Source organism: Callithrix jacchus, chromosome 6, assembly GCF_049354715.1.
Source record: "Callithrix jacchus isolate 240 chromosome 6, calJac240_pri, whole genome shotgun sequence".
Taxonomy (NCBI): Eukaryota; Metazoa; Chordata; class Mammalia; order Primates; family Cebidae; genus Callithrix; species Callithrix jacchus.
The window spans coordinates 111,967,269-111,987,432 of record NC_133507.1 but is presented as its reverse complement, the minus strand read 5'-3'; the positions used below and the strand labels follow the sequence as shown (position 1 = coordinate 111,987,432).

General features: G+C 43.7%; 1 long non-coding RNA gene and 1 pseudogene across 1 annotated transcript; both read left to right on the top strand.

Moving 5' to 3' along the window:
- The first annotated feature begins 3,924 nt into the window (after positions 1-3,924).
- Positions 3,925-9,596, top strand: LOC144576687 (uncharacterized). The gene is made up of 3 exons (XR_013519012.1): positions 3,925-4,027; positions 5,998-6,238; positions 9,364-9,596. It is a non-coding gene; the product is annotated as an uncharacterized LOC144576687 (long non-coding RNA).
- Positions 9,597-16,567: 6,971 nt separating this feature from the next.
- Positions 16,568-18,539, top strand: LOC118154798 (ras-related protein Rap-2a pseudogene; annotated as a pseudogene).
- The last annotated feature ends 1,625 nt before the right edge of the window (positions 18,540-20,164 follow it).

Sequence of the window (20,164 nt, the reverse complement as noted above, 5' to 3'; positions counted from 1 at the left end):
CAGACCGAGGGCCGGATCCCAGTTGTGATTGGCCATTATGCAACACGTGTAGTGTGGACGCGCTCTGATTGGATGCAGAATTGGCGGGAAGGCAGCGGTGTCATCAAAGGCTGCCTGGGTACAGTGTCTTCTGACGGGGTGGGGGTGGGGAGGGTGGTAGTATCGGCTACTCCATTGCCTTTGTGGGTCACAGTATGTAGCCTTGCACATAAGCTCCTAGCCTGGCACTGCCCCTCCCCGATTGCCCCAGGCCTGCTCCTCCCTCCCCTCACGCCTATTCATATCTTTGCAAACAAGGATGCCTCTGAGAGGGCTCCCCGCCATCGACCCAAGTCACAGCAGCAACGCAGTCATCCCCGGTTCCTCCCCAGCACCCAGGAAGTGGCAGGATTCGATCACTTTTGTGACTTAAAAGGAAAAATTGCCCGGGACGCAATGGCTTACACCTGCAATCTCAGCACTTTGGGAGGCCGAGGCGGGCAGATCAACTGAGGTCAGGAGTTCAAGACCAGCCTGGCCAACATGATGAAACCCTGTTTCTACTAAAAATACAAAAAAAATTAGTCGGGCATGGTGGTAGGCACCTGTAATCCCAGCTACACGGGAGGCTGAGGTAGGAAAATCGCTTGAACCCAGGAGGCAGAGGTTGCTGTGGATCGCACCACTGCACACTCCATCTTGGGCAACAGAACCAGACTTCATCTCAAAAAAGAAAGAAGAAAAGGAAAAAGTGAGGCAAAATTAATGTAAGTGGAGAGGTTGGGCCAGGCACAGCAGCTCAAACCTGTAATTTTAGTGCTTTGGGAGGCCCCAGCAGGAGGATGGCTTGAGGTCTGGACTTGGAGACCAGCCTGGGTAATATGGTGAGACCCATTTTGCCCGTTTCTACAAAAAATAAAATGAAATAAAAAATAGCAAGGCATGGTGGTGCATGCCTGTAATCCCAGCTACGTAGGAGGTTGAGACAGAAGAATCGCTTGAACCCAGGAGGCGGAGGTTAAGTGAGCTGAGATCGAGCCACTGCATTCCAGCCTGGGCTACAGAGCCAAACTCTGTTTTGGAAAAACAAAAAGTATAGTTTATTTGGGCCAAGTTTGAGACATGCAATCCTGGAGATGCAAGTTGTCTTAATATACACTCTGATTAGTAGCAGTTTCAAGTGGGCTTTTAAAGGAAAAGAAGGGGCGGTTCCTAAGTTGTTTACTAAGAATTTTGAAAACAGAGGGGGAGTCCTGCTATGTGGCCCAGTTGCTCTTGAACTCCCACCTCAGCTGGGCTGGCCTGAGGAATTTATATTAAAATCACATAAGCTATTTATTGGGCCAAGTGTGGTGGCTCACACCTGTAATCCCAACACTCTAGGAGGCCAAGGGGTGCAGATCACAAGGTCAGGAGTTTGAGACCAGCCTGGCCAAGATGGTGAAACCCAGTCCTTACTAAAAGCACAAAAATTAGCCAGGCGTGGTGGTTGGTGCCTGTAGTCCCAGCTACTCGGGAGGCTAAGGTAGGAGAATCGCTTAAGCTTGGGAGGCAGAGGTTGCAGTGAGCCGAGATCACACCATTGCACTCCAACCAGGGCAACTGAGTGAGACTCTGTCTCAAAAAGAAAAAGAAAAGAAAAGAAAAGAAAAAGGTATTTATTGGCTCTGCATTGTCTTTTGTATCACAGATTCCGGGAATAGGAAGATGACGGGTTAAGGTAGTCAGGAACAAAATGCCTTTAAACAGTCACCCAGGACATGGGTATGAGGTATATGACTGAAGTCCCATATTCCTGACCTCTGGACCTGATAGATTCTGCACACCTCTCATAACTCAAGGTGCTATGAACACTTTTTCTTTTCTCATTTCTTTAGTGAGAGGGAGTGGGTTTATGGCCACCAGGAAAGGGGAAGGCACACCCCTGTCCCGGAAAGAGCAGAGTGGGGACCCAATACCCGTTTTGGAAGAGTTGAGAATAGTCACCTGATTTTTTATTTTTATTTATTTATTTTTTTGACACTGGTTCTCACCATGTTGACCAGGCTAGACTCAAACTTCTGAGTTCAAATGATCCCCCTGCCTCAGCCTTCCTTGTAGGCCAGGACTACAGGCGTGTGAGTCTTCCCAGTTTGATTCTTCCTTTCCTAAATATCATGTTAGTGTGTATTCAGTTCTGGGAAAAGCACCGAAGGAAATATGCCTGCATGCCCCCAGCTCAACACCAGAATGCAGCACCCCATCTGGAGATGCCACCTGAATGGTGTCTCCCTAGAGAGTGGTTAAGTAGGTCCTTAACTTTCCCTCCTGAGAGGAGAACAGAAAAGAGAGAGGGAGGTCCCCCAGTGGGACGGCACTCATAAGGTCAGGAGTTGAGACTTTTCTATGGGCTTTGGGGGCTTCTGAACAGTGCAATCAGGTCTGCCCTTAGAAGGATGCTTTGGCAAAAGGAGAAGGGGTGGAGAGGGAGTTCTGCAGACAGCCAGGAAATCAGAGGAGGCCACTGGCTCCCTGCCTCTGTCCCTAGGAGGGTGAATCCTTCTGTATTAGTAAGCTTTGGGCATGATACAAAAAAATACCTTCTACTGAGTGGCTTAAACAACAAGGTGTTATTTTCTCATAGTTCTGGAGGCTAAAATCCCAGAGGCCTCTCTTACTGGCTTGCAGTCACTTTCTCACCATGTCCTCCAACGGGGTAGGAGGAGGTAGCATCCAATATTTCTGGTCTCTCTCTTTTTTTTTTTTTTTTTTTTTGAGACAGAGTCTTGCTTTGTTGCCAGGTGCCAAGCTGGAGTGCAGTGGTGCAATCTCGGCTCACTGCAACCTCCGCCTCCCGGGTTCAAGAAATTCTCCCACCTCAGCCTCCCAAGTAGCTGGGACTACAGGTGCACACCACCACACCTGACTAATTTTTGTATTTTTAGTAGAGACGCAGTTTCACCACATTAGCCAGGATGGTCTTGATCTCTTGACCTCATGATCCGCCCGCCTCAGCCTCCCAAAGTGCTGGGATTTCAGGTGTGAGCCACTGCGCCTGGCCAATCTCGGGTCTCTTATAAGAACACTAATCCTATTGGATCAAGGTCCACCCTTATGACCTCACTTAATCTTCATCATCTCCTTCTAGGCCTTGTCCCCAGATACAGTCACATTGAGGATTAGAGCTTCAGTGTCTAATGTTGGCAGCGGGGGACACCATTCAGTCCATAGCCCTCCCCTTCCTCAGAGCTCCAACCACATCATGCACAGAACTCAGCTGTAGCCTGCATCACACGGTGCTCCTCAGTACAGTCATGCAACCCTCAGCAGCTGGGATACGGTCTCAAAAATGCATCATCAGGCGATTTCATTGATGTGAGACCATCATAGAGTGTACTTAGACCAACTAAGGTAGTGTAACCTACTGAGCACCTAGACCACATGGTACAGCATATTGTCCCTCGGCTACGGACCTGTACGGCAAGGATTTGTGTATCTAAACACAGAAAGGCTACAGGAAAAATACAGTACTATAGCCTTATGGGACCACTGTTGTATATATGCTGTCTGTTGTTGACCGAAACATCATCGTAGGCCACATGACTGCAATATTTACTTTTCTGATTATAAAAGCAAACCATATTCCTGGTAGAGAGTGTGGAAAATTAGCAACAAAATATTTATTCTACTCTAAATGACAAAAGAAAAATAAAAATCGAGACTTGGACATGCCCATTTTTACTGTAAGTTATGATTCCATAACTGACTTGTGGTAAGCAGTGTTTCTGGCCCCTAAGTATTGTTACCTTGTGTATTTTATTTAGTATACAGGACTAAAAAAAGAGTGTTGTGAATTATTAAATCCTCTCAGTAAGTCAGCTAGCAAAGTTTACGTATAGTCACTACACAGAAAGGAACACAAATTATTTCCTCTTTTGCTCAGATTCAGACAGGCTTGAGTGACAACTTGAGGACAAGGTGGAGCTTCGCCAAGATTTCTCGCAGCAGCTGCGGGGGGCCAAAGAAGAAGCCCCTCATGGTGCAGCAGGAGGAAGACCTGCGCAAGGAAGTAGGCGCCTGGGTTCTGTGTGAGAAAGGCTTACGAGACTTCGCAGAGTTTTGTAAGGTTGAGTTCATACACATGTTTAAAGACCTTCTTGGGACTCCTGCTCATGGACTGTCCATGCTGCATGCAGGACACCAGGGCCAAGCCTGGTTCTAGGGCCTCTGCTATGCCCAGTTGCTGCACAAACCGGATCAGCTGGCTGAGCTTGGCTCCCAGTCATGGCTGCCTTTCAGCGCCCTGCCTGCAGCAGGCTTCCACTTCACTGTCATTATCTGCCTCTCCAGTTTAACCCCGCAGAGTAAGCAGAAACTCTCCCACCCCCTCCCATTCTGAGTGAGAAATGATGTCCAGAGGGCACTGTGTTATCAGCAGTGACACAGCTGATAGTCAGTGCACCTGACTCCAGTGACCTCCACTTTCTCTCTCCTCCATGCCCCTGCCCTTAGGCATCTTAGTGATGACAGGGAACTACAAAAGAGGCCATTTGTTAAAATGTGGCTGATTCCCCTATAACTCCTTTATAGATGTGGTTTTTAGGAAGATATGTGAACTTTATGTTCAAATGCCAGTATAGTAATAACACAATTAGGTTCTGGGTGTTTTTGTTTTGTTTTGTTTTTGTGTGTGTGTGTGTGTGTGTGTGTGTTTTGTGGGACAGAATCTCACTCTGTCACCAGGCTGGAGTGCAGTGGTGTGATCTCAGCTCACTGCATATGCTCAGTTTTCTAAAATACATTCATTTATACACTTAACTCCTTGGGTCTGTAGTTTGTGATCTGTCCTCTAAATTATGCCAGATTTTAAACCCAAATTGTTTCTTAAGATCATCTGTGGTGTCATCTACCTGCATCACTTGTCTGGCAGTGCAGCGTGGGTTGTGTGGCATATCCTTGCTTGATGCAGTTACAGTAACTCTCAGCCAGGCCCAGAGAGGCCTGGGGAGGCCTTTCCTCCCCATGTGGGAGCTGCCCTGCCAGCTCACTCCAGGTCTCATCACTTCCCATCTTAGACCGGCACGTGTGATAGTGACCAAACAGCCAGATCGTTGACCAGATCAGCTGCAGGGAGGTCAGGGTCATGCGTGCAGCAAGTGGTAAGGTTGGGTTGCCAGTAAAGCTGAATTCATGGTCTACATCGGCTGCAGGGAGGTCAGGGTCGTCAGTGCAGTGAGTGGTAAGACTGGGTTGTCAGTACAGCTGAACTCATGGTACACATCGGCTGCAGAGAGGTCAGGGTCGTCAGTGCAGTGAGTGGTAAGACTGGGTTGTCAGTACAGCTGAACTCATGGTCCACATCGGCTGCAGGGAGGTCAGGGTCGTCAGTACAGTGAGTGGTAATGTTAGGTTGTCAGTGCAGCTGCGCTAATGGTAAGTCCTACTTGTGGCCCTTCACCTGGGAAGACTTTAAATAATTCTCCTAATTTTCTCTTCTATTTTTATTTTTTTAGGAGATGAGGTCTCACTTTTTTTCCCAGGTGCTGGTCTTGAATCCTGGGCTCAAGTGATCCTCCCACCTCAAACTCCCAAAGTGCTGGGATCACAGGCCATGGTGCCTGGCCTGATTTAAATCTTCAGCACTTTGTGTATATGTATTTTTCTGTTTCTGCTTACGTTTAAGTAACTAGATTGAATGCCCAAATGCTTTATTCACCTTTGCAATTGTGTAGATGACACCGGGCAGAGGTTGACATTGCAGAGCCAGATGTCCTGCTGTAAGCTACTCCATGCAGTTGTGGGTCTTTCTTGGTATGGAGTTGGTGCTCAGCACCTGAGCCCAGGTGGTCTTTCCGTTACATGTTTGGCTGGGTTGAGGTGAGCACAGGGCTTTGCCTAAGCAGGGATTTCTCTATCTGTGGCTCTAATCTGTAACCAGCCTTGGCTGTCACTTTTAGCTCTTTAATATCATTTAACACTAAAACTCCAGCCTTCGAAGCCTTTCTTAAGCAAACCTAAAACATCTATACTTTTTTTCAGCACTTGCTTGACGCTTCAGAGCTGTTGAAATCCCAGGCCAAAGAACTCAAAGATGCCCATCGGCAGCAAAAGCTGGCCCTGTGGGACTTCTTGGAGCTCAATGAGCATGGCAGAGCTCTGCTCCCAGAAGCAGGTGTGGGACAAAGAGGAGGAGATGGAGGCAGCCATGTAGAAAGTCAACACGACGTGGCAGGAGAACTGAAGATCCAAGAAGCTCAGAAAGAGGAAGCTGTTTAGCCAGGTATGGTGGCTCATGCCTGTAATCCCAGCACTTTGGGAGGTCAAGGCAGGTGGATATCCTGAGGTATGGAGTTCGAGATCAGCCTGGCCAATATGGTGAAACCCTGCCTCTACTAGAAATAGAAAAATTAGCCAGGCACAGTGATGGGTGCCTGTAATCCCAGCTACTCTGGAGGCTGAGGCAGGAGAATCACTTGAACCTGGGAGGTGGAGGTTGCAGTGAGCTGAGATCATGCCACTGCACTCCAGCCTGGGCAACAAGAGAGAAACTTCATCTCAAAAAAAAAAAAAAAAAAAAAAAAAGAATACACTTCTTAGCTGTTTCAGCAATAGTACTGACTGGACTTTTGTATGACCTTAATAAAACATCTTCGAGAACTTGGGCTGCATTATGTAAATTACTTTAAAATGAATCTTAGGTTTTATGTAAAGTCAAATAAGTTGATCTGCTGAGCATTTATTTTGCTCATCCCTCAATATCTGTTTGTGAAATTATTAAAAGATGTTCCTCTTGCTAAGTTTTAAAAATTCCCTTGTAAGTAAGTAGAGGGTATTTGTGCTGAGCTGTGATGTGGCCTGGCTTAAGAGTAAGAGCACCTGCAGTCCGTACAGGGCCAATGGCAGTAGAAAGACAAATCACAGTCTAGAACACTTCAAGCCACTTGCTTTAGACCAGTCTTCTGAAGCATCTTGGCCTTAACACTCTTTTACGCTCTGACTAATCATTGAGAACTCCAAAGAGGGTCCTCATGTAATCTACTTATGTAGATTACAGCTCTCAATATGGGCAATGGCAGAAAGCAAAACTGATATTTCTTTCAGTAGAAAAACCCATTACATGTTAACATAGCATTTGTAATGAAAAGTAACTATTTCTTTAGAAATTAAGTGAGAAAAATGTCATTTTTACTTTATTTATTTATTTATTTTAAGATGGAGTCTCACTCTGTCACCCAGGCTGGAGTGCAGTGGCACAATCTCGGCTCCCTGCAGCCTCTGCCTCCCGGGTTCAAGTGATTCTCCTGCCTCAGCCTCCCAAGTAGCTGGGATTACAAGCACCTGCCACCACACTCTGCAAATTTTTGTATTTTTAAGCAACAGGGCTTCACCATGTTGGCCAGGCTGGTCTTCAACTCTGGACCTCAGGTGATCTGCCCTCCTCGGCCTTCCAAAGTGCTGGGATTATGGCATGAGCCACAGCATCCAGCCACATGTTTATATATTTTAGTGTTTCTTCAGTATCTGGCTTAATAGAAAACACTTGGGTTCTCATGTCTGTTTCTGCATTCAGTCTGTTTGGATACACTGTTCTGGATGAAGTCCATGAAGAACTCCTGGCTCCCACAGATAGCTGAGTATTAAAAGAGGTTCCTGTGGTACTAAGTTTAAAATTCCCTTTTAGTTAAGTAGAGGGTATTTATTCTCGACAACATTTCAGGATCCCGGAGTTCTCAGCCCACACTTTGAGAACTGCTGCTCTAGGTATTCTGAATGTTCTGCTGTTGAGGAGTGTGACATGTTTTAAGCAATAATTAGTTTAAAATTTGATTATAGGCCAGGGCAGTGGTTCACATCTCTAACCCTAGCATTTTGGGAGGCTGAGGCAGGCAGACTGCTTGAGCTCAGGAGTTCGAGACCAGCCTGAGCAACATGGTAAAACCCCATTTCTACCAAAAAACACAAAAAATTAGCTGGGTGTGGTGGTGTGCACCTCTAATATGAGGTACCAGTGGGAGGCTGGGTGGGAAGATCACTTGAATCTGGAAGGTGGAGGTTGCAGTGAGCCGAGACTCTGTTACTGCACTCCAGCCTGGGCAACAGAGTGATCCTCTGTCTCAAAAAAATTCTATTAAAATTTACTGGCTGGCCAGGGTGGCTCACACCTGTCATCTCAACACTTTGGGAGGCTGAGACGGGAGGATCATGAGCTCAGGAGTTCAAGACCAGCCTGGTCATATGGTGAAACACGTGTCTACTAAAAATACAAAAATTACCTGGGCATGGTGGCGTGTGCCTGTAATTGCAGCTACTCAGGAGGCTGAGGCAGGAGAATTGCTTGAACCAGGACCTGGGAGATAGAGTTTGCAGTGAACTGAGATCATACCACTGCACTCTAACCTGGGCTACAGAGTGAGACTCCATCTTAAAAAAAAAATTACTTAATGAATCCCACAAATGAGAAGGCCTGGAAGCACATGCTCATGTTCCTTTCAAGTTCAGGGCTCTTTGCTATTTAGCCACAGAATACCTGTTTGTTCTCTTCAGTTTATTTTGCAACCCAAATATATTTGTAGTTGTAGCCAGTTACAACTCAAGTTAATGAAACCCCTTACTAAGGATTACCATTCTACATATGGATGTAGTGACACATTGCCTGGGATTTGCTCTTGAACAATTTGTGTGAAGGCAGAGATGAAGCAAGCTGAGCTCAAGTTGCTCACTGTCCGCTGAATATGGTGGCTCACACCTGTAATCCCAGCACTTTGGGAGGCCAAGGTGGGTAGATCACCTGAGGTCAGAAGTCCAGAACTAGCCTGGCCAATGTGGCAAAACTTCACCTCTACTAAAAATAATACAAAAATTAGCCAGGCGAGGTGGTGTGTGCCTGTAAGCCCAGCTACACTGGAGGCTGAGGCATGAGAATCACTTGAACCCAGGAGGTGGAGGTTGCAGTGAGCGGAGATCACACAACTGTACTCCAGCCTAAGCAACAGAGCAAGACTCTGTCTTAAAAATAAAATAAGTTCCTCACTGCCAAGCTGGGTGCCAGGCATACGGGATTCATTACTCTCTGTTCTTTTGTGTTTGAAATTGTCCATTTAAAAAACTGAATCAGTGTTCTACAGACCGGAAGTACTTCTTTTCACAAGTCAGTATCCTTTCTTGAAATCTCATCTCAAAATATCAACTTAAATTAGAATTTAAACTTGTTTTATTACTAACCAACCACTTTAGCTGAGCCCTGAGGTATATTTCTGAAACATTAATTTGTGATAAGATTTGACAAAGGGTGAAAAAATACAAAGGTCCTTCAAGGTCTTGTTCTCTTACGAGTTCTTTGGGGAAGATCTACTGGTGAGGCCATGCTTGCTTTGTGTTAATGAAAAGTGCATCTTCCTTTTGCAGCTGGAAGCTTAGCTCAAGGATGCTGTTGCTGAGGCCTCAAAGGAGTGCAGACTCTGTGAGCACATCACCGACTTCAAGCAAACAGAAAGTGTGCCTGAGACCCTTGAGGCAGTGCTGGGTTACAGTCTTTACTCTTAACCCAAGACAGAAATCTCATCTTGCTGAGGCAAGCGTGTAGACATCGCCTTGTGTAATGTGCTGGTCCTGGCTGAGCATTACCCAAGGCAGTTCCAGACAAGACAGATGTGGAGAGGCAGGGCAGGACCCTACCCTCATGATTGCTTTCATTTTGAAAGCCAGGTCTGTTACTCCACTAATACACTAATAATATTAGAGCTGGGTGTGTGGCTCACACCTGTAATCCCAGAACTTTGGGAGGTCGAGGCGGGTAGATCACCTGAGGTAAGGAGTTTGTGACCAGCCTAGCCATGATGAAACCCCGTCTCTACTGAAAATACAAAAAATAGCTGGGTGTGGTGGCACATGCCTGTAATCCCAGCTACACAGGAGGTTGAGGCAGAATTGATTGAACCCAGGAGATGGAGGTTGCAGCAAGCTGAGATCATGCCACTGCACTCCAGCCTCGGCAACAGAGTGAGACTCCATTTCAAGAAATAAAAATAAAAAAAGAACTACATGAGACTGTGTAATTTATAAAAAAAAGAGGTTTAATTGGCTCACAGTTCTGCAGGCTGTACAGGCTTCTGTTTCTGGGTAGGCCTTGGGAAACCTACAACCATGGTGGAAGGGGAAGCAGGAACATCTTATGTGGCCAGAGCAGGAGGAAGAGAGAGCGGGGCGATGCTACATACCTTTAAACAACCAGATCTCATGAGAACTCCTGACCTCAGGTGATCCACTTGCCTCGGCCTCCCAAAGTGCTGGGATTAAAGGTGTGAGCCACTGCAACCAACCCTGTATTTTAATTTTCAAATGAAGTAATCTATTTGGCCTTTTAAATAGGATGTTTTTATTCAGTTATAAGATGCTAATTAGGCTAGCCCAGTTACTCACCCCTATAATCCCAGCACTCTGGGAGGTCAAGTGGGTTGGATCATCTGAGGTCGGGAGTTTGAGACAGCCTGGGCAAAAAAGTGAAACCTTGTCTCTACTAAAAATACAAAAATTAGCCGGGCATGGTGGTGGGCACCTATAGTCCCAGCTACTTGTGAGGCTGAGGCAAAAGAATCTCTTGAACCTGGGAGGTGGAGGTTGCAGTGAGCCGAGATCGGGCCATTGCATTCCAGCCTGGGCAACAGAGCAAGACTGTCTCGAACAAAACAAAACAAAAGAAAAAAGGTGCTAATTACCTGAAATCCCCAAATCTATCCCTAGATTTAGAGTTGAATTGAAATGTCACTTAAATTAGATACAATTTAAAAATCCATATCATGAACTTAGTTTGGAAAAATGTAATGACAATTAAAACTTTCAAAATCTCCAAAAGAACTTCCAGTGTTAATAATGCTGGTGTACTTAAAGGATGCCACATGAGCCAGTTATGTGGTGAAATTGCCTCATCTCAGCTTTGTTCCTTTGTGGAGAAACTCACATGCCAGACTGTGTGTGGTCAGGGCTGTGCATCACAGGTGTGGCCAGGTGACCTCCCGAGGTTGGTGGTCACTGTGACTTGTCAGACCCCACTTGCCCATGCAGTCACCACTTAAGCCTAGGATGCCAAGGGCAGTGGTGCTCGGGCAGGTGGCCAGCTGGGAGTGGAGTGGGGGTCTGTGTAGAGACACAAGGTGTGACAGGATCCAGCAGTAAGAACCACAGTAATTTCCAGGCCAGACCGAGTGCACTTTTTAAGTAAAGAGCTTGTAAGTAGATTCCGAGTCCTGTGGAATATGTCTTCACTCCATGGTTTCTTTCTTTGTTCTCCTAGACCAGCTCAGCTAGTAAGCAAGAAACACCAGTGCTGAAGCTGGAAGTGTCCCCATCAATTTCTGTGACTGCAAGCACAGAACCTCAAGAAGTAAGACAGCATTGTCCTGCTGATGCTCTCACCTGGGTTCTGCCCTCGTGTCTAGGTGACACAGCTGCCCTTGGTGAACAGAAGCCACTCACCTGCTCCCTGTGTAGCAGCTTGCAGTGAAGATCTCTGTCCAGTCACAAGAGCCCACCTTCCATTTTGAGAATGACTGTCAGTCCCTCAGCTAGATGAGGGAGGCTTCTGCGATCTTACTGAAGTGTAACATCCATACAACAAATTGCACAGACCACAAGTGTGTAATGTGATGAATTTTTACAAAGTGAATATGCCCAAAAACCCAGCACTCAGTTTGAGAAATAGAACATTAGCAGACCTTTGGAAGTCTCCTTCATTCTATTTTCCTTTCCTGCCACAAGCATTCTTTGACTTTATTCTGCTTTCTAGCACTGTAGCTTAATTTTACTTGTTTTTGGAGTTTATGTAGGTTGTAGGGAACCAGCCCCACACCCCACCCGTGGGTACCCCGAGTTCAGTGGTGACAAAGGAATGAGAAAAAGACAGAGTAAGAGTGAAAGTGAGTTGATTCTTTTGTTTCCTTGGACAAATTTTAAAAAAGAATGAAAGTGGGACGAGGAGACCATCACTTTTTACTGGAGGCAGTGAAGGCCCTGGACTCTGATCTCTCACACTATTTATTGTTTACAATCACTTTGATCTATGGGGTAGAGGTGGAGTGATGGGTGGGGAGAGGGTGACGTGATGGTGGAGTGAATCAGTGAGCCGGAACTGGTGTGTCATTCTGAAGACTGATAACAGTGGTGGTTTGGGAGTTTCACAAAATAAGAACAAACATGGCAGTTATCTTTAGCCTGTTATCTGTATATACAGCTGGTGGAATGAGGGCCTTGCAAGGAGCCTACAAGTCTGGTTACATCTTAGTGCTATGAAGGGATTTTACATCCTTGAGCACAATGTTTATGTAACAGAGCCTGGGTCACCCTGCACCAGAATATGAGGCATGGAGAAGTTTGCTTCCCCAGAGGCTTGCCGCAATTTATTGTTCCTTGTTTATATGCTATTTTTAACCAATTTATGTAGGCACTCTGTAAGTCCTTTCTCCTTTGCTGCTTCCCCCAATGTGAAATTGTAGATTACATGTTCTGTGCCTGTCTTCTTTTGCCGTACATTAGAAGTCATCCACATTATTGTATGTGGCAAAACTTTGTTCATTCCCATAACCTATGGCATTTTACTAGATAAATACACTACACTTTACTTAACCATTGTACCTCTGGTGAACAATTGTGGCATTTCAAAATTTGGGATATTATAAATAATGGAGGAATAAACATTTTTACATGTCTTTTGGTGGACATATGCAGGCTTTTTGCACACTTTCAATAAACTTTAATGAACACCCTGTTTTGCAGGAAGTTCACGTGCCAGTTCACACAGAGTTGCCTGAGTCTGTAACAATTGCATAGAATTTAACTGTATGATGTCTTGTGATGTTTCCCAGTTGGTCATTTAGTCACGTGGCAGAAACCACTAGTTGTTTGCTACAATTCATTCTCCCTTTCTTCTGTGGTAACAGACCCTCCACATTTTAAGCTAGGCAGATGGCTGCCCGAAAAAAAAGATGACCAACATAGGTGCAACCACCTTCCTCAGTTCTCAATAACAGGCTGCAGGTGGAAATATGGCATGGCAGATTCTAAGATCTTTCCTAAAGAGATGCACTTTGCTTTCGTATCTCCCTTCCTCATTGCTGCCTATAAACACATGCCGCCATCTTCCACTTTGGGGTTGTGGCTCATACAGCGGCCACAAGACAGAAGGAATCCAGGACCTGATATAATCAAGTGTTACATTTACCTTAGACTGCCTATCCGGGCTTCAACAAGAGCCACGATGGTTTTTCTACCACTCATAATGGAAATAAATTGTAACATATGAGTTAGTTTTCAATTTTTGCTATTGCATACCATATAGCAGTGAACATTGTACCATATATCTTTTATCTTTTTACATGTCTATTTTGTAGAAAAAAAAATCTACAGGTGGAATTGCTAGGTCAAAAACGAAGAACACTTTTGGCCAGGCACCATGGCTCATGCCTGTAATCCCATCACTTTGAGAGGCCAAGGCAGGTGAATCACAAGGTCAGGAGTTGGAGACCAGACTAGCCAATATGGCGAAACCCCATCTCTACTAAAAATACAAAAGTTAGCTGGGCATGCTACTGGGGAGGCTGAGGCAGGAGAATCGCTTGAATCCAGGAGGCAGAGGTTGCAGTGAGCCGAGATTGTGCCATTGCACTCCAGCCTGGGCAACAAGAGCAAAACTGCATCTCAAACAAACAAATGAAAAAACTAAGCACACTTTAAACTGTAGATACAGCCCAAGTTTATTGCTCAAAAATTATGTTACCACAGACATAAGTGACATTTCTATCTTAAAGATACTGGGGTGAAGTTGCTAAGCCTCTTATATGTAAAAGAAAAACAAAACAAAGGAACCAACGATTAAACCCTAATTTTCTTTTTCACATCCTGGTCGTGGTAAGAAAGGAGAGCAGCTTTTCATTTGAAGAGCCTACTTTTCTTTTTTTTGTGACTTGTCTGTTCAAATGCTTTGGCTACTTTTCCACTGCAGAAGTTCTTTGTAATTATTTTAATCAATATTTATAATATACTTGGCCTTTAACTTTTCTTTTGATTAGCTTTACATTTTTTGATACATAGTAGAGAAAATCTCTTTGCATTCTTATCTAATATAAGGCATTCATACACATTTTTCTTCTAGAAGAAATCTGAAGTCAAGCACTGAAGTTAATAGAAGCTTTTTGCTTTTACAAATTTAATTTGATTAATGTCTTTATGATCATAAAGCAATTACAATTCACATTGCTTTCTGTAATAGAGCTTTCTTTTTGTTGCATAGGTACACATGTGCCATGGTGGTTTGCTGCACCCATCAACCTGTCATCTACATTAGGTATTTCTCCTAATGCTATCCCATGAGAATTCTTTTGAGTTTCATTTTATCTTTTATCTGTCCTTTTAACTCATTGTTTTTATTCATTTTTAATTTTCTGAAAATTACATAGTGGCTGTATCATTGATGCTTAATTCTAATATGTATATCTTATTTTTCTTGTCATATTGCACTGAGAATAAAACCAAAATCGTACTGAATATTCTCAGGAAAGTAATCATGCTTTTTCTCTTACCAACAGAAATCTTTTAGTAATTCATTCTTAAGATGTTTAATGTAGAATTCTTAAAAAAATCAAAACCACAATGAGATACCATCTCATGCCAGTTAGAATGGCAATCATTAAAAGTTCAGAAAACAACAGTTGCTGAAGAGGATATGGAGAAATAGGAATGCTTTTACCCTGTTGGTGGGAGACAGTGTGGTGATTCCTCAAGGATCTAGAACCAGAAATACAATTTGACCCATCAATCCCATTACTGGGTATATACCCAAAGGATTATAATCATTCTACTACAAAGACACATGCACATGTATGTTTATTCACGATAGCAAAGACTTGGAACCAACCCAAATGCCCATAAATGATAGACTGGATAAAGAAAACATGGAACATACACACCATGGAATACTATACAGCCATCAAAAAGGATGAGTTCATGTCGTTTGCAAGGATATGGATGAAGCTGGAAACCATAATTCTGAGCAAACTAACACAGGAACAGAAAAACATAGATCACATGTTCTCACTCATAAGTGGGAGTTGAACAATGAGAACACACATGAACAGAGGGAGGGGAACATCACAGACCAGGGCCTATTGTGGGCGGGGGGCTAGGGAAGGAATAGCATTAGAAATACCTAATGTAGATGATGGGTTGATGGGAGCAGCAAACCACCATGCCATGGCACATGTATACCTGTGTAATAAAAAGAAAGCTCTATTGCAGAAAGCAATGTGAATTGTAATTGCTTTACGATCATAAATAAAATATTTTGGCCACTCTGAGGTATAGGGAGCCAGCCCCTACACCCCACCCATGGGTATCCTGAGTTTGGTGGTGACAAAGGAATGAGAAAAAACAAATTAAGAATGAAAGTGAGACCAGGGTCCATCACTTGTAATGAGGCAGTGAAGGCCCTGAGCTCTGGGTTCCACAATATTTATTAAACACAATCACTTTTATCTATAGTACAGGTGGTAGGGTGAATTGATGAAGGGAGGCTGTGCACCAGACATAAAATTGATAGCAGTGGTCGTGTATGTAGTTTCTCAAGAGCTAAAAGTGTATACTTAGCAATAGACAGTGCAGCCGGTGGGAGCAGGCCTAGCAAGGAGCTTACATGTCTGATTACACTCCAGCGCTTCAAGGGAGTGTTATGTCCTTGGGCACTATGTTTAGAATATCAGAGCTTAGGTCATTCTGTTCCTGGGAACATGCTGGCAATAGAGAGGCTTCTTCCCCAGAGGCCTCCGTGGCCTTCCACAGTTTGTTCCTGATTTCTTTATACATTACTTATAAGCAGTTTATGTAGGCACACTGTAAATCCTTCCTCCATTGCTGCTTCCCCTGACACTGAGGGATGTTCCAGGAACTAGTTCCGGTCTTACTATAGCTACATAACCCTTTCAGTTCAGCAAAAGGGTCAAAAAACCAGCCAGTGTTCAGAACGAACATCCGTTTGAGATTTGTGAGAAGAACACACATCTAAAGTCTAGAAGAACAGGTCCTAGGTGTTCTGGCCATAATGCACTTGTTATTGATACCAAATGATTCCAATGGCCTTCTATGGTATAAGGGCAATACTTCCTGCTGAGACACAAAACCTTGTATAAAGCTTTCTGGTTTTGGCTCCTCATGTAACAAAGATCTAATTCTGGTTAGTTTCTTTCTTTCTTGTTTTTATTCCTCCCAGGGCCTTGACATTTCTCCCTTTAATCTCCACCTATTTCATGCCAAGATAGTCAAGACAACTTTGTAAAAAGATTTTTAGAGACTATCTCTTTTAAGATTATAAGAAGACAGGACTGCGGCCCGTGGCTCGGGCGGCTCCAGCGGCTCCCGCTCCCGCTTCCCGCTTCCCGCTCGCCCTCAGTCCCAGCTGGCACCCACGGGGCCGCATCGTCGCCTGGCTCTGCCCATGCCTAGGGCCTCTGCTCCCTCAACTGCCGCCGCCGCCGCCGCCGCCACCGCCACCGCCCAGGGGGCCGCCGGGGCCGGGGCTGGGGGTGCAGCGCGGCCGGCGTAGGTCTATGTCACGGGCGGCGGTAGCCGCCACAGAGGGACGATGAGCGAGGACAAAGTGGTGGTGCTGGGCTCGGGCGGGGTAGGCAAATCCACCCTGACCGTGCAGTTCGTGACTGGCACCTTCATCGAGAAATACGACCCCACCGTTGAGGACTTCTACCACAAGGAGATCGAGGTGGACTCGTCGCCGTCGGTGCTGGAGATCCTGGACACGGCGGGCACCGAGCAGTTCGCGTCCATGCGGGACCTGTACATCAAGAACGGCCAGGGCTTCATCCTCATCTACAGCCTGGTCAACCAGCAGAGCTTCCAGGACATCAAGCCCATGCGGGACCAGATCGTCCGCGTGAAGCGGTATGAGAAAGTGCCAGTCATCTTGGTTGGGAACAAAGTGGACCTGGAAAGTGAGAGAGAAGTATCGTCCAATGAAGGCAGAGCTCTTGCTGAAGAATGGGGCTGCCCCTTTATGGAGACTTCTGCTAAGAGTAAAATAGTGGTGGACCAACTCTTTGCAGAAATTGTGAGGCAGATGAACTATGCTGCTCAGCCTGACAAAGATGACCCATGCTGTTCGGCATGTAACATACAGTAGCATCCAAATATGGCTGTCCTGGATGGGATTAGCCCAATGTTGTAGGTGATAGAAAACTCACCTACTCCTCTGCAGGACACACAGGATGTGTGGTGTTAATCTACAGAGAACTGCAGCCCTTATTCAGAATTGAGCAGTGATTGTCAGTTGATATCTCTGAGTAACATTTGGGTTCAGTTACTACAGTTTTCACTATTTGTCCTCAGTCTCCTTTCTGCATCTGCAACTTTAAGGCATAGTCCATCGATCTACAGGGTGACCTCATTTGAAAGCTATGATGGCATTGTCGCTGAGTTGACAGAAGCAATTATTGTATATATTAAAAATAACCATAAGGGAGAAACCAGAAGATTCCTATGACCACTTACAATTAAAATATTTTGTCTTCTTTAAAAAAATAAGTAAAGGAGAAATATTTTCCCACAAGAGTACTGAATTTCAGGAAATGGGATAGAGCTTCTAAACAATGTATCAAGTAAGATAAGAACAGCTGACTTGCCAACAGCATTACAGGGAGAGATTCTTTGCTCAGCTAATACATTTCTGTTTTTCAAAATTGATGCTTAATTGTAGCTGTTATTCTAATTTGTGACATGGAACTAACTCATGCTTCAATCCTTGATAGAGCAAAAGTCAGAACAGGTTATGTAAAAATACAGTCTAGCTTTAGAATTTGTTAAATCGCCTGCTTTGCCACAGCAAATGGAGGCTTTCACAAGGTTTTGATCAGAATTAAACTCCAGACCCACACCTTTTAACTGAACAGGGGTGGTCTTTATAACTTTACTGAACAAGAGGGAAGCAACTGTGATGGGAAGAGAGTGCCCAGCCTTACTAACGAGAAGCATTCTAATAGATACACTAGTACCATCATGTAAGGAAAATGGAGCCATGTTGCATCCACATGTTCCCGTTTGCAGAAACCTCACAGGACAATACGAATATCTGGCATTTTTAAGTTCGTTAAAGCAGCAAATTCCTTCTCGCCTCTAAGGGCTATGGTTGTAGTGTGACCTGTAGCTAACCTGCTTTCAAAATCAAGTTTGCTGTAGCAGAGCTTTATTGCAGGCATTTTAAAAATGGAATAACCATGTGAAATAATTTGAGCTTAAAAATAGAACATAAATTATAGAGTGGAAGGTAAAGGACAAAAGCCTTTTATCTTTAATTTTTCCTGGAGAATTATATAAAGGTTTTCTTAGAACAATTTAGCCCGGATTACTGAAGTATCAAATAAAGCTGGAGTGAATATTTTGTTTTGAAAAGGTGCTCAAGCTCTGACATATTTGGTTTTTACAGCCGTGAAGTATTTATCATTTGCATGACTAATGGCACAGGAAAAAACCTATTCATAAGTTTTACAATCAAGTATAGAAGGGTCTTCAGCTAACTTCAGTTATAAATGCTGAAAAGATTACCTTGAGCTGGGCCTTGGGAGAAGAATCTGGCCTTCAGAACTGCAATATCACTGAGCCTGCGATCTATATGCCACCCCACATTTTGTTGGTTTCACAGTTTGTGCAAGTAACCTCTGGTCTTATGTGTGTAACTGAGAGATGAGTGTGTGTTTGTGTGTGCATGTGTGTTTCTTGTTCCTAAGAATTTGGCACAAGTCAGAGATAATTGCCTATACTAAGAATCTATACTGCAGAATATAGTGTATCAAAAGCTTTTTTTCTATTAAATTATTAAAGTGTCTTTTATACTATTTTGAAATCATTGGTAGCCCCCCAAGTGTTTAATAACTGGCATTAAGCTTAAAGGATGAAGGAAAAAAGGTTGATAGTATTTTTCATCATGAGAAAGCTGAAGGCACATGTGAATGAAAGCCGGCCAGAGTTTTCAAAAATCTTTGAATTTTGAATGTTTACATTCTTCAGTATAATTTTTTATAATCCTCAATTATGAAGCACCTTGTTTATAAGACAAAAAATTTTAACCAATTTTATTGAAACAAATTTCACTGCGTAAAGTTGGTTTGATTCAAACGCACAGAAATTGGAGATTCAAGAGATACAATTTCTCTACTGAAATAAAAGTATTTCTGAGTTGGTTGAGTTCTGAATCCTGTCACTTCTCAGAATGATTCTTTCTTTAGAATTCTATAATTAATAGAAATTTTTGACAAGTAAGATTGCAAAATAAAAATATCTATAAAGATCCCACAGTTTGACATGATGGCTTGCTATGACATGAAAATAGGTTAAATAATATGAAAGGTATGGGAGAATGTCAAGTGGAAAAGATGATCTAAAATTCTGAGTTGTATTACTAGTTTTAAAAACGTGTGCCAGATGACAAGGCGGGCTTTTACTGTAAAGACGTGAATAATAACCCATCTGGCTGCCTGATCAGTGTCCCTGCAGCCCTGCATATTTAGTGACCAAGGCATCAAGGACATCCTGAAACTGGAAATTTGTATTCATCTGGTGTGAATATAACTCAGCTGGCAAATGAATGTGTTTGTTGAGATATTATAGTAATAAAACGCTTAAGAACAGGAAGATTACATCTGTTGGCTACAGAAGAAACCTTAGCGGCTACAAAAGAAAGCTGACTTGGGTCACTATTTTATGCCCTGATCAGACTAGCAACTTAGATAAGTGAAAGTTTTTCTAACATGCCTTAAAAATATTACGGTTTGATCCAAAGACCCACTTTTTCTTTAGCTCTTGTGACAAGATTTTCTTTTATTTTTTACTTTTATACAAAGGCAGCATCTTTAAAATTTGTTTTCTTTTGTTGTTGCACCTTTTGGGTTTTTTTAAACTGTGATAGTGATGGTAATTGATGCCTTTCATTTTGTTCAACTTTCACAAAACAAGCCAGCATCTGATCAAAAGTATTACATAAAATCTTTAACTATTGAAAGGTGCTTTGATGATTTTCTCCTTTGGTTTGTAGAATTAGGACTGAACTTTTGACTCAAATTGCTACAGTTGCCATCACTTTTCGGTGGTAATACTACTGATATTTGCTTTTCTATATAAAGAAATGTTGCCTAAGGCTGTCTGGTATTTGTTTTCAAGG